The sequence below is a fragment of the Ascaphus truei genome, chromosome 3, assembly GCF_040206685.1.
Source record: "Ascaphus truei isolate aAscTru1 chromosome 3, aAscTru1.hap1, whole genome shotgun sequence".
NCBI lineage: Eukaryota > Metazoa > Chordata > Amphibia > Anura > Ascaphidae > Ascaphus > Ascaphus truei.
Genome location: NC_134485.1, coordinates 396098492 through 396111712, shown reverse-complemented (window position 1 = coordinate 396111712; position 13221 = coordinate 396098492). Strand labels below are relative to the sequence as shown.

At 44.5% G+C, this 13221-nt stretch overlaps 1 protein-coding gene across 11 annotated transcripts in view; it reads left to right on the top strand.

The window, feature by feature from the left end:
* Positions 1-13221, top strand: part of AMOTL1 (angiomotin like 1) — a 138639-nt gene that overhangs the window by 19452 nt on the left and 105966 nt on the right. For 2 of the 11 annotated variants that reach the window (XM_075592490.1, XM_075592483.1), the window contains exon 1: positions 9224-9407. The exons of 5 other annotated variants lie outside the window; for them this stretch is intronic. The gene's annotated coding sequence lies outside the window, so the exon portion shown is untranslated. 4 more of the 11 variants (XM_075592484.1, XM_075592486.1, XM_075592491.1 and 1 more) reach the window with 4 other exon arrangements.

Below are 13221 nucleotides of genomic sequence, written 5' to 3'. Positions count from 1 at the left end.
TAGATGACCAGTATATCAGTGGCCATCGTTTATGTGCAACAGCATGTTAAAATAGATATAATAAAACATTTTAACCAAGCCGTAAAACATTGACTGTAGATCTGTATCTCATCACCAACCTTGATGTGCCCTGGAAAGTATTTCAAGTACAGTATCTAGGTTTATATATCCAGCAGCAAATGATTTTGTCTCACCTTAATTCAATTAACACAATCAATAGCTACTCAGCATGAAAACAAATGTTATCACAATACACTTCTGATACTAATTCTATGACAACCTACAAAATCGAATTCAATCACCAGGATTTGTAGCCGCCGGTTAGTTTACCCAAACATACAGTATGAATGCCCTGCTTTACAAAGAGGCAGAAGACATGCTAATATTTAACACAGGTTTTCTCCTCGGTAGCCTCAAAGAATACAATGTGCATTTCCAATGATCATGGCAGGTTGTCTGGTGGATAAACGTAAGGTATTATTAATGTATTATTACCTTGGCCAGAAACCCCATAATGTGCTTGTGTCTTTTCTTGATCCAGACTTGTTTCAACCCAAACCAACCTAAATAATAAGAACTATTTTTCTTATGGATCGGACACCAATTTTTTTTTACATTAATGAATATTAACCCAACGTAGAAAAGTAGGTTAATTGAAGGGTAAAGTATGTGAGCTGAGTGTAAAGGAGGAAGTAGAGGCAGCAGGATAGGACAAATACTATGTACATGGATAGTTATCCCAGAGACGCTGATAAACTTACACTCATCATTGCACAATTATCATTATATATTATCAAGTTTCTGAGCTTGTCTTCAGAGTTAAGTTAAGAGATGTGCTAACTTGTTGAGATTCGCTTTGCCGCTGTTTAATCAAACTTTCCAAAAAGTTTGACAAATCAGTGAAAATTTCAATCAAAAGGGCAAAATTGTTCAATTATTTTTATATTTGATCAAATTTCTAAATAATTCTCTAACTCTGAAGATGCTCACAGTATATTCATATTGCAAGTGCTGGGATTAATTAATAGTTCCTATTCTTACATAGTTACATAGTAGATGAGGTTGAAAAAAGGCGTACGTCCATCAAGTTCAACCTATGCTAAATTTAGACAACAGATACTTTATCCTATATCTATACTTACTTATTGGTCCAGAGAAAGGCAAACAAAAAACCCCAGAGTCATATCATCCATGATATCTCATAAGGGGAAAAATAAATTACTTCCTGACTCCAAGAATTGGCAATCGGATTAATCCCTGGATCAACACCCTTCCCATGTATACTGTGCTTATTTGGTATATACCTGTATACCTTTCCTTTCTAAAAAGATGTCAAACCTTTTTTTGAACAAATCTATTGTATCTGCCATCACAGTCTCCATGGGTAATGAATTCCACATTTTAACTGCCCTTACTGTAAATAACCCTTTCCTTTGTTGCTGGTGAAATCTCCTTTCCTCCAACCTTAAGGGATGGCCCCGAGTCCTTTGTACTGCCCGTGGGATGAATAGTTCTTTTGAAAGCTCCTTGTATTGTCCCCGAATATATTTGTATATAGTTATCATATCCCCTCTTAGACGCCTCTTGTCTAATGTAAATAAAACTAATTTAGCTAGCCTCTCCTCATAATTTAGATTGTCCATCCCCTTTATTAATTTGGTGGCTCTTCTCTGCACTCTCTCTAGTTCCATAATGTATTTTCTTAGGATTGGTGCCCAAAATTGTACTCCATATTCAAGGTGTGGTCTTATTAATGCTTTGTAAAGGGCATAATTATGTTTACTTTCCTTCCATCTATTGCCCGTTTAATGCAAGATAAGATCTTGTTTGCCTTTGCAGCTACTGCATGACTTTGGGCACTATTGCTAAGCCTGCTGTCTACAAGCACTCCTAAATCCTTCTCCATCAAGGATTCCCCCAATTTATCCCCATTTAATTTGTAAGTCATCTGTTTATTCTTGCATCCCAAATGCATAACCTTACATTTATCTGTATTAAACCCCATCTGCCATTTACCTGCCCACGTTTCCAGTCTCTCCAAGTCCTTCTGAAGAGAAATTACACCCTGCTCTGATTCTACTACCTTACACAATTTAGTATCATCAGCAGAGATGGAGACTTTGCTCTCGATGCCAACCTCAAGGTCATTAATAAACAAGTTAAAAAGCAGGGGTCCCAGTACCGATCCCTGAGGTACTCCACTCACGACTTTAGCCCAACCTGAAAAAGATCCATTTATGACAACCCTCTGTTGTCTGTCCTTTAACCAGTTTTCAATCCAGGTGCATATATTATTACTGAGTCCAATTTTCTTGTGTGAATAAGGTGAATAACACCTTGTAGCCCGAAACGCGTAGATGTGCTGTTCGTTTCTTCTGTCCATTAAACTTTATTTTTTATTGTGGGACCGCATCCTTGGTTTTTTTGTCAGCAAGCACTGGACGTAGTGCTCCGTTTTTTCTCCTTTTTGCTTCTTGCATTAGCAAGCATGCATTTAAGTTTTTTTTCACCCTGTACTAGTTTAGTCTTTAGAGGTTTTCTAGTATTATCTGTATTTACTATGGGTGTCTCACTGCTGGTCAAACTCGCACTTGCCCCCATTCTACCTCCACACCCCCTTGTATCCTCCTCTATTCCATTTACAGGTAGTCCTTGCTTTCCAACGTTTCACTTTACAACGAATGGCATATCCAACACAACCCTATGGGCCGTTTTTCGATACCGGAATGCGTTATCCGACGCCTGAATGCATTATCCAACGCTCACTGCCACTGATTAACATGGGACTCACTTTACAACGGTTTCACTATCCAATGCTACTTCCAGAACGGATTCCGTTGGATAACCGAGGACTGCCTGTAGTTCATTATCTGTTTCATTCCCCCCACCCCCCCCTCCATCCTAGTTTAAAATCTCCTCCAACCTTTTTAACATTCTCCCCCCTAGCACAGAAGATCTCTCTTCATTGAGGTGCAATCTGTCCCTAGAATATAGATGGCACCTCTCAGAAAAGGAGTCCCAGTGCTCTAAAAACCCAAACCCCTCCTTCCTGCACCACTTTCTTAGCCATGCATTAACCTCCCTGATCTCTGACTGTCTCCCTGCGGTAGCGCATGGCACTGGTAGTATTTCAGAAAATACTACCTTGGAGGTCCCTACCTTAAGCTTTTGGCCTAGATCCCTGTAATCATTTTTTAGGACCCTCCATCTTTCTCTAACTTTTTCATTGGTGCCAACATGTACCAATACCGCCGGGTCAATCCCAGCCCCCCCCCCAACATTCTATCTACCCTATCCGCAATGTGCCGAACCCGAGCACCCGGGAGACAACAAACTGTTCGGGTCATGCGGTCATGGCAACAGATTGCCCTATCAACCTTCCTAATAATGGGGTCCCCGACCACCACAATCTTTCTTTGTATCTGAGCATCCTGAGTCCCCACCGTGCTGCAGGAACTATTCCCCTGGCTGCTACAGGAATTGGTCTCCCCCGGCCTTGCCATTTCTGCCCCGACACTCCCAATATCTTCACTCAACATGGCAAATCTATTGGGATGTGTCAGCTCAGAAATGACCTGCCTCTCCCTATTGCCCCTGCTTCCCCTTCTAACTGTCACCCAGCTACCTACCTGCTCCTCACTAACAGCGCCACCATCTGCACCACTAGTCGAAGCAAAGGCCTAAACCCATTTCAAGATTGCCAATGTCCCTCAATATTGCAAGTTGCCTCTTCAGATCAGCAATCTCTGACTCTAAATAGACAACCCGCTCACACCTCTCACAGTGGTATGCTCCTTGGAACAGCTGCTCCAAGTGCACATACATGTGGCAAGATGTGTATTGAGTGGCATTTTCAATCCTGCTCATTCTAGCAACTATGAAGTTTATAAGTACTAACAGTAAACTGTACTTCAATATACTATACATTGTTTAACCGCTTCCTTGTTCAAACTGCTTCTGTTTCTAACTGCACACTTTAAACAACCAGTACTTCAAATCAACCGCACAGATCAGTATACGCAAGCTCAGAATTCGTTAGAAGCCTCTGTTTAAATAGGGACACCCACCAGGTGTGTTAGGGGGCGGCCCCAGTCACTTCTACAGCGCCTCGGCGTGCGCAGTGCGTTCAAGCCCCGCTCCCCCCAGTCAGGCCAGTCCCAGTTCCTACCTTGTCGCACACCTTTCCCCAGCGGTGCGCAACAGGTTTTCAATCAGGCAGGGGTATTTAAGTTCAGAGTTTGCGACGGAGGCATGGCCACGCCCCCGCCGGCGGTTCAGCCAATGAGGGCGAACCAGCCGCGTGAGGTCATGGCCACACCCCCGCAAACCCACCGCCACGCCCCTCCTGTCGCAAATGGTCCCTCAGACCGCAGATCGCGGTGCAGCGCTGTGCACGCGACCCACCCCCCCCTGCCGGCCGTGCGTGCCACAGTGCTGACTGGGACCTTACACTTAGATTAAAAATTAACTAACCAAACTCACTGCAGGTGTATTAGGTTAGCAAATTAACTAACCACACCCACTCTGCCTCAGGCAGGAGAAAGGGGGAAAAAAGTTACAGGCTTCAATTACCACACCCTTTAAAAAAAATGAACCCACTGCACACTCCCCAAAATCAGCCACCACTGCTAGTATACACTAGTATACACAGCACTTCCCTTTCCTTCTGTTTCTAACTGCACACCTTTAAACAACCAGCACTTCAAATCAACCACACAGATCAGTATACGCAAGCTCCATTCTTGTGTATGCATTAGAAATAAAATGACATTATGTTTACTGCTCATCTGTTAGCCATCTGTTATTAGACAGCACTTAGAGGAGGTATAAGAAATCAAGTAAGAGAAATTAAACCCTTTTGGATGAAAATCCCACCCTGTTCTGCAATGCTCTTATTGTGTGTGAACATCTGTTTTTCAACTGTTTCGAACAAATCCCTTGCCGGATCAGCTCCAGAGAGCCAATAATTGTGCAGTGCACAGCCTCTTCTCTTCATAGAGCCAAGAAAGAAACAGGTCACATTATTAAAGACAAACGCATGCTCTCAGGCCAAATATGAAAAACAGATGTGCCGAGACGGCATTGCTTTTTCCACACGCTGTCAGTAGACTGCACTTCTCAATTGTTTGGAATAATATGAACGCTTGTCACCATGGAGAATTGTGCACCAGGCGCTCCGTTGCTAGCTTTAACATATACCGTAGACTCCTGTTTTATTTGACTATTAGACTGTTAAGGGCCATCTGGTCCTTTGATTGTAGTAAGCTTGAATTGAGAGGCTACTGTAATATTTCTATTGTAGTATTTCTGCAGTAAAAAGTCAGATGAAATAATGCATGTTGATAAAACACTATGAAAACACTTCCAAGATTCAGGTGAATGGCGTTTGCCCTTGAAATGAGTAGCGTTTGCCCTTGAAATGAGTAGCGTTTGCCCTTGAAATGAGTAGGGTTTGTTTTAAAAGCCAGGCAATATGGGAGGGATGGTTGCTTTTTTTTTTTGTATTTTTACAATAATTTATTTTTATTTATTTTAACATAGACGTTGACATTTTAAACGAATGAATGGCCAATTAGTTTTAACATTTTCTTAATGCTAAACTGGTTGAGATACTCATATTGACATTATATTGATTTATATTTATCTAGAAGACAATAAACACAAATTCCAAGTTCAGCATTTACAAATTGTTTTTCATAAGGGAAACATCATCTTTGATTCATACATTAAACATGAACTAGTATGTCAAATGAGGCATCCAGGGCTCTGAAGGACAAAATGTACTCAGATTAAAGAGCACATGACTTGTATCACTAAATACAAATGTTCAGTTATCTTTGTTATATTTATCTATGCCTTCACAGTCGAAGGTTATCACCTTGCCTCTGATCTACTTGATGTCCATGAAGACCAGATTTTACCAGAGGTTACCACAGACTAACAAAAACCGCGCATGCGCACAGCTAGGCTTTAACCCCATCGGTTCCTCCCATCACTGACAGGCTTGCAAATACTGCTGACGTGTGCAGAACGGAGTCCTGGCTTCTGATTGGCTGGCGTGTTACACGCAGGGTGTGCGGAAAGAATGCGCTGAATCGGCAACTGGAGAGTGTGAGGTTTATGTGCAGGTACAAAATAAAGGGGACACGTGCTGTTTGTGCAGGTACAGTATAGGTAGGGTTGCCAGGTGGCTTATCCACAAATACTGGACACAATGGTGAAAGGTGCAATGTGCGCGAGAATCGTTAATGGGGAAGAATTTTATTTATAAATTACCTGACTGTTACGTCATTTTTTCTAAATTTCACTCCAAGTATTCACCAATTTATATTCTATTTCGTAAAAAATCTGGGGTGGAATTTTGGGAGGAAGCGTCCTTCGGGGGATTTTTTTAGGAAATAGAATATGAAATAGTGCAAATTGATGCAAATTGATGCATGATTGGAGTGAAATTTAGAACAAATTACGTAATGGTCAGATCATTTATAAATAACTGACCTGCAGTCATACTGTACATGGCGAGCAATACTAATCTTAATGCTCCTCCCACAAATTCCAAGATTGTTGCACCCCTTCTCATCCTCCCACACCCCTCCCTTCATCCTCTCTCACCCCTCCCTTCATCCTCTCTCAACTCCCTCCCTGCATCCTCTCACCTCCCTCCCTTCATCCTCTCATCCCCGTCCCTTCATCCTCTCATCCCCGTCCCTTCATCCTCTCTCATCCCCCCTCCTTCATCCTCTCTCATCCCCCCTCCCTTCATCCTCTCTCACCCCTCCCTTCATCCTCTCACCTCTCTCCCTTCATCCTCTCATCCCCGTCCCTTCATCCTCTCATCCCCATCCCTTCATGCTCTCATCCCCCCTCCCTTCATCCTCTCTCATCCCCCCTCCCTTCATCCTCTCTCACCCCTCCCTTCATCCTCTCACCTCCCTCCCTTCATCCTCTCATCCCCGTCCCTTCATCCTCTCTCATCCCCCCTCCCTTCATCCTCTCTCATCCCCCCTCCCTTCATCCTCTCATCCCCCCTCACTTCATCCTCATCCCCCCTCCCTTCATCCTCTCTCATCCCGTCCCTTCATCCTCTCTCATCCCCCCTCCCTTCATCCTCTCTCATCCCCTCCCTTCATCCTCTCAACTCCCCTTCCTTCGTTCCCTTTAACCCCCTATACCTTCATCCCATGCCCACCCTCCCTTCATCCTCTCACCCCCTACCCTCCCTTCATGTCATTATCACTCCCACAGGACAACCAGAGAAAACACACACACAATAAACAGTACAAGTACAGATAGACACACACACACACACACACACAAAACAACAGTACAATTACAGATACACAGACACACACACCAGGACAAAACAGAACAAATACACACAGGGAGGACACACAGGACACAGCCTCACCTCTCTCTGCTCCATGCTTTTCTTCTGCTCTTTCGCTCCTGCCACCTCCATCCGGATTGGTTGCATTACACAGCAGCAGCCTATCAGGATGGAGGAACCTGCCCAGCCCCCTCTATCCCTTCTCAGGGGAAATCCTGTGATTGGTTACATAATACCGGCACACACATACATGTCCCCCACCCGCACACATACACGTCTGGTATTATCTCTCATATTTTACCGGACAGAGTAACCAAATACCGGGCTGTCTGTCTGTTTCAATACCAGACACCTGACAAAAACTATGTAACTACTATGTAACATGACCTAAAGTATATGTAACAGTGTTTTCCCCCTCTCTGGGAGATTCTGCCATTACACGGGGTGGTGTGGTGCATAGCTGCTGGCTCACAGTAGATCTTAGCTTCCTGTGTTGTTGTAGGGGAGAACAGGACAGGCTTCTGGGTTAGTAACTGATTCTTTCTCACGGTGACAGCGCCTCCATCTCTTGCAGGCCCCAGGGATGTGGGGACAATCCCTGCAGGAGAACTTACTTCCCCTCCCCCTGATAGATTGTAGTCTCAGGCAGGAAGATATCTTTGTACAGGATCACTTTATTCTGACAGCACACTCAGTTCTTACAGCATGCACATCAGAGATTACTTTGTGGGACTTCGACCTCAGGGTGTACCCTGGACCTCCACTCCAGGCCAAGGGACCGTGAAGCAGTCTTTGCTCTTCTCTTACTCCCTGGTGGAGTAAGGGGCATAGTCTCCCCTTCCACTCCCCTAGGGGAGGGGGTACAAACTAGCAGAGCCCTGCACAATTGTTAGGGTAGACCAGCCTCTCTCAAGGAGGTAGAGGCACTGACTACATTAAGCAGTGCAGCTCCTTAAGTACAAGGGAAGTAGGTACCAGGACTGAGTCCCTGATTGGATACACACAGGCCTAGTCACACCGCCTCTCCTGTCAATCAAGAAGCTACTGTGTGGTGGAAACCCATGATAACTCCTGGCAGCCTGTTCTTACCAGGGCTTACTGCCAGGAGGGGGCAGACTGGTAGCCAGAAACCAGTCCTGGCTACATATATAATTAAATAATTTAATTTGGGGTTAGTGGTAAGAACACTGCCCTATCCTGTTAAATATTCAATTTCAAGCCATGACATATATGTTGATCACAGCCGAATCAGCTGGACCTCATTCAAATCACAGAGTCAGTTCTGCTTGTGACCACAGACAGGTCACCTTTTCTCCCTGTGCCTCAGGCACCACAATTAGATTGTAAGTTCTTTGGGAAAGGGGCTCATTGCTCCTGTAGTCACAATATAAGATACAAATAGTATTAACATTCTTATTAATATTACATTTCATAGTTGGCAGTGTTATCCATGTTAAAGAGGGGGGAGGGGATGAGGGGGGCATGGAGGGTTACATGCACTTTAATAAGTACTTGTATAAAGGAATATAATAATATATTTAGTAATGAATCTAATAATTTTTAAATTAAATGATGCATACATCATTAGTAGATACATAATAATGCTGATAAACATTTAACAGTGATATATATGGTACTCATATTAATTATTAGAATATTAGCAATACAATTATGAATATTATTAATAATATAATCCACCATTTGTCATTGCATAGCCCCTATAAAAACAGAAGGGTCAACGTTATTACATGATGTTACTACCAGTACTGATGCTAGAATTAATTAGAAACAATTACTATAATCATCATCACATCAGTGATGTAACATTGGTTATAGCATATCAGGTATTGTCCGCGCGCTAGGACCCCGAAGACGCCGTGTGAGTGAGCCCCAGCAGCAGCAGAGCGTCATGGCTGAGCAGCGAAATGCGGTCCGTGCGCTAGGATCCCGCAGACGCCGTTCCATGACGTGTGAGTGAGCCCCAGCAGCAGCAGCACAGCGTGCCCTGGCTGAGCAGTGGGACGCGGTCCGGCGGTAGGACCCTGCGGGAGCCGCGCGGCCAGGCTTCCCCCTGCTGTAGGTAAAGCAGCGTGTGACATTCCACTCATTCCTCGGTGACTGGGAGGCTCATTGTTGTGGTGGCTCCGGCGCTGCGAGCTCGCGCGCGGCGCTTCTTGCTGCACACCATGCGCGCTCTGCGCCGCTCCTCCTCCTGCTGCTGCTGCTGTGTCTGTGTTATTAAAGGGGGCGATGCAAAGCCCGGACATGGCCCTGCTCCCCCGGCCGCACTGAAACTTTCTCCCCGGGACCTCGCGTGAGGTAAAAGAAAAGGAATTTCCTTTGTGTGGCGGATGCATATGAGCTGGGAAGGGGACGCGCTAGGATGCTGCATGGGCTGCATGGTGCAAGCAGATGGGAATGTGGCAGGACTCCGCAGCAGGCACTGATGCCTTATTATAAAGCAGTGGTACTGTTGCCTTATTATAAAGCAGTGGTACTGATGCCTTATTATAAAGCAGTGGTACTGATGCCTTATTATAAAGCAGTGGTAATTATGCCTTATTATAAAGCAATGGTACTGATGCCTTATTATAAGCAGTGGTACTGATGCCTTATTATAAAGCAGTGGTACTGTTGCCTTATTATAAAGCAGTGGTACTGATGCCTTATTAAAAAGCAGTGGTTCTGATGCCTTATTATAAGCAGTGGTTTGATGCCTTATTATAAAGCAGTGATACAGTTGCCTTATAAAGCAGTGATACTGTTGCCTTATTATAAAGCAGTGGTACTGTTGCCTTATTATAAAGCAGTGGTACTGATGCCTTATTATAAGCAGTGGTACTGATGCCTTATTATAAAGCAGTGGTACTGTTGCCTTATTATAAAGCAGTGGTACTGTTGCCTTATTATAAAGCAGTGGTACTGTTGCCTTATTATAAAGCAGTGGTACTGATGCCTTATTATAAAGCAGTGGTACTGATGCCTTATTATAAAGCAGTGGTACTGTTGCCTTATTATAAAGCAGTGGTACTGTTGCCTTATTATAAAGCAGTGGTACTGTTGCCTTATTATAAAGCAGTGGTACTGATGCCTTATTATAAAGCAGTGGTACTGTTGCCTTATTATAAAGCAGTGGTACTGTTGCCTTATTATAAAGCAGTGGTACTGTTGCCTTATTATAAAGCAGTGGTACTGATGCCTTATTATAAAGCAGTGGTACTGATGCCTTATTATAAAGCAGTGGTACTAATGCCTTATTATAAAGCAGTGGTACTGATGCCTTATTATAAAGCAGTGGTACTGATGCCTTATTATAAAGCAGTGGTACTGAACTTCATCTTTGATCTGACATCGGGTGCAGAATTGCACCACTGTTACTTTGATGCATACACCCTGTGGTGCTATAGCAAATAAAACGCGGTGTCTCCATTATTAGGCTAGAAATGAGCGGCTGTTCTTTTCCGAGAAGATCTTATTATTATTTTTCCGCATTAAAAAAAAAAAAAAAAGTGGGCGTTTAGGTTTGCAAATAAAAAAATCTAGTAATAATGTACTATTTTCATCCTATGGTAACGCGTTCTTAAATTTTCATAATAGCAGATAACTGCTGTGCTAACCCTTTGGCTGCAAGAAGCGGTTATGATTATTAATAATAATAATAATAATAATGCTAGACGCTCTATTTTGCTGTGATCGCCAGCATATGTACACTTGGTGTATATTTTAAAAGTCCCGGGCCCACTACAATGTTAATAGCCCTGCTTGGCCACCAGACCGTCAGTATATTCAGACATGCAGATGTAACCGACGTTATTGCAACCTGTGGCGCGCTCCCACGGGGGGAAGCGGTGCGTCAGTCCCGCCCCCTTCTCTTGTGCAGCGGATTATAGACAATGGCTGCTCCCACGGGCGCGTTGTGTATGTCCCGCTGCAGCGCGCCAAACGTTGCAATAACGTTGGCTGCGTCTTGTGATATATCTTTTTACATTGCTGGACCTTGATCTAAACACCAGACCTCTGCATGGATACACTGGAAGTCCAGGGACTGCAGGGCACATTGTGAGGGGTTTTCAGCATCAGCACTGTAGTGTTCAGGGACCACAGATGATCCAGTTACTGCAGCTTGAGGACCCATGTTTTGTAGGGCTAGGTATAGGGTGTTATGTTGTTTGCAATGGTTAATAATGTAAAACTCGGGGTGAAGTTGCTGACATATGGCAGGGTTTTCTGTTAATGGGTACGGTGTTGGCCTTAAGGGGGCTCATAGGCTGAGGAGTTGTGTACCCTTTCTGTGTTTGAGGGGCCAGCAGCGCTTTACTCTGCAATGTATTGTAGGACTGGTCTAGGACATTTGGTCGTGGCCTTTTTTCACCATCAAATCTCCGCCGGCGTTTAGCTGCTACTCACCTCGCCGCAGGGACGTCTCGCCACCGGCCGCTGCGCCACCAAGGTAATTCCTTAACCGTACCCCTTAGCCTAAAAATCACAAATCTTAACTGCTAATACTAATGCTACCCCCTACCCTAAAAACCTTGACCCCTTACCCTAAACCTTTATCCTAATCCCCAACCCTAAAAACCTAAACCTAATCCCCTACCTTAATCCTAACCCTAAAAACCTAACCCCTTACCCTAAGGCTGCGGCCACGCTAGCGCTGACCGCGCTCGTGCTTGAGAGCGGTGACGTCACCAGCTCACCAAGCATGAGCGCCGGGTGTCCTGCCTATTCCGCAAGCGCGCGGGGGGGGGGGGGCACTGCGGGTAAATTGAGCGCAGTTGAAAGTCTCTTTTTTGTTTACGCAAGCACCAAGCAAGGGTGAGCGGGGACGGGATAATTTCACTTGCCGAAACTAACCTCGGCAAGCACCACACGGTCAGCACGCTCAGCGCTAGCGTGGCCGCAGCCTAAACCTTTTATCCTAATCCCCAACCCTAAAAACCTTGACCCCTTACTTGTATCCTAACCGCTAAATTAACCCTTAAATGAACTTATCTTACGGGCGAAGCGGCTGGTGGATAAGCGTCCAGCGTCGCAGCGGTGGGGGGTCCCTCTGTGGCTGAACGCTGCCAGAGACGTGGTCGCTGCGAGATGACCGCGGTCACATGTCAGATCCAGTTGCAGGCCCGTCCATTACTGGAGGGATTTAAAAATGTGATCCCGCTGCTTGAATTAAGTAGAGCACAAGTGTGAAAAAGGGGACAAACAACATTCAGTAAGGGTGTATGTATGGCATGTTACTGCAATGAGAGCATAAAGAGCCAGTCTGTGTTAGTAACCAAATCCCCATTTCTTATTGAAAAATTAAGGGGAAGTTTTGATTTATAAACAAAAAATAAAGTAATGGTGCTTTGCACCCGTCACAATGTGACCATTACATGCGTGACCGTTATTGGGGTAGATCCTATAACAGCTGCTGAGTGCAAAGCAAAACCATTTCCCATTTTAAATGATGATAACTAAGCCCTTTAATCCCCGTTGCTTGGGAATGTGTTGCAATCCAGTTTAATTGTAATTATTTTATGAAAGGGGACATTTGGAGCTTTGTGTTTATTTATCTCTATAACCGAGGTGGGCAACTCCAGTCCTCAAGGGCCACCAACAGGTCAGGTGTTTGGGATATCCCTGCTTCAGCACACTGATTAAGCCATCTGAAGCAGGGATATCCTTGAAACCTGACCCGTTGGTGGCCCTTGAGGACTGGAGTTGCCCACCTCTGCTATAACAGGTTAAACAGCACAATATAGCTATGCAGGCATACTCCTGAGAAGCTCAGTATTGTCATTATAGATGAATTCTTGCATGTAGTGCCCCTATATGCAGCCAAGGACAGCTGAGGGTCAGACTTGTCTTGCAGGCAATATCTACTTTGCTATCTAAATACACAACCGCACATG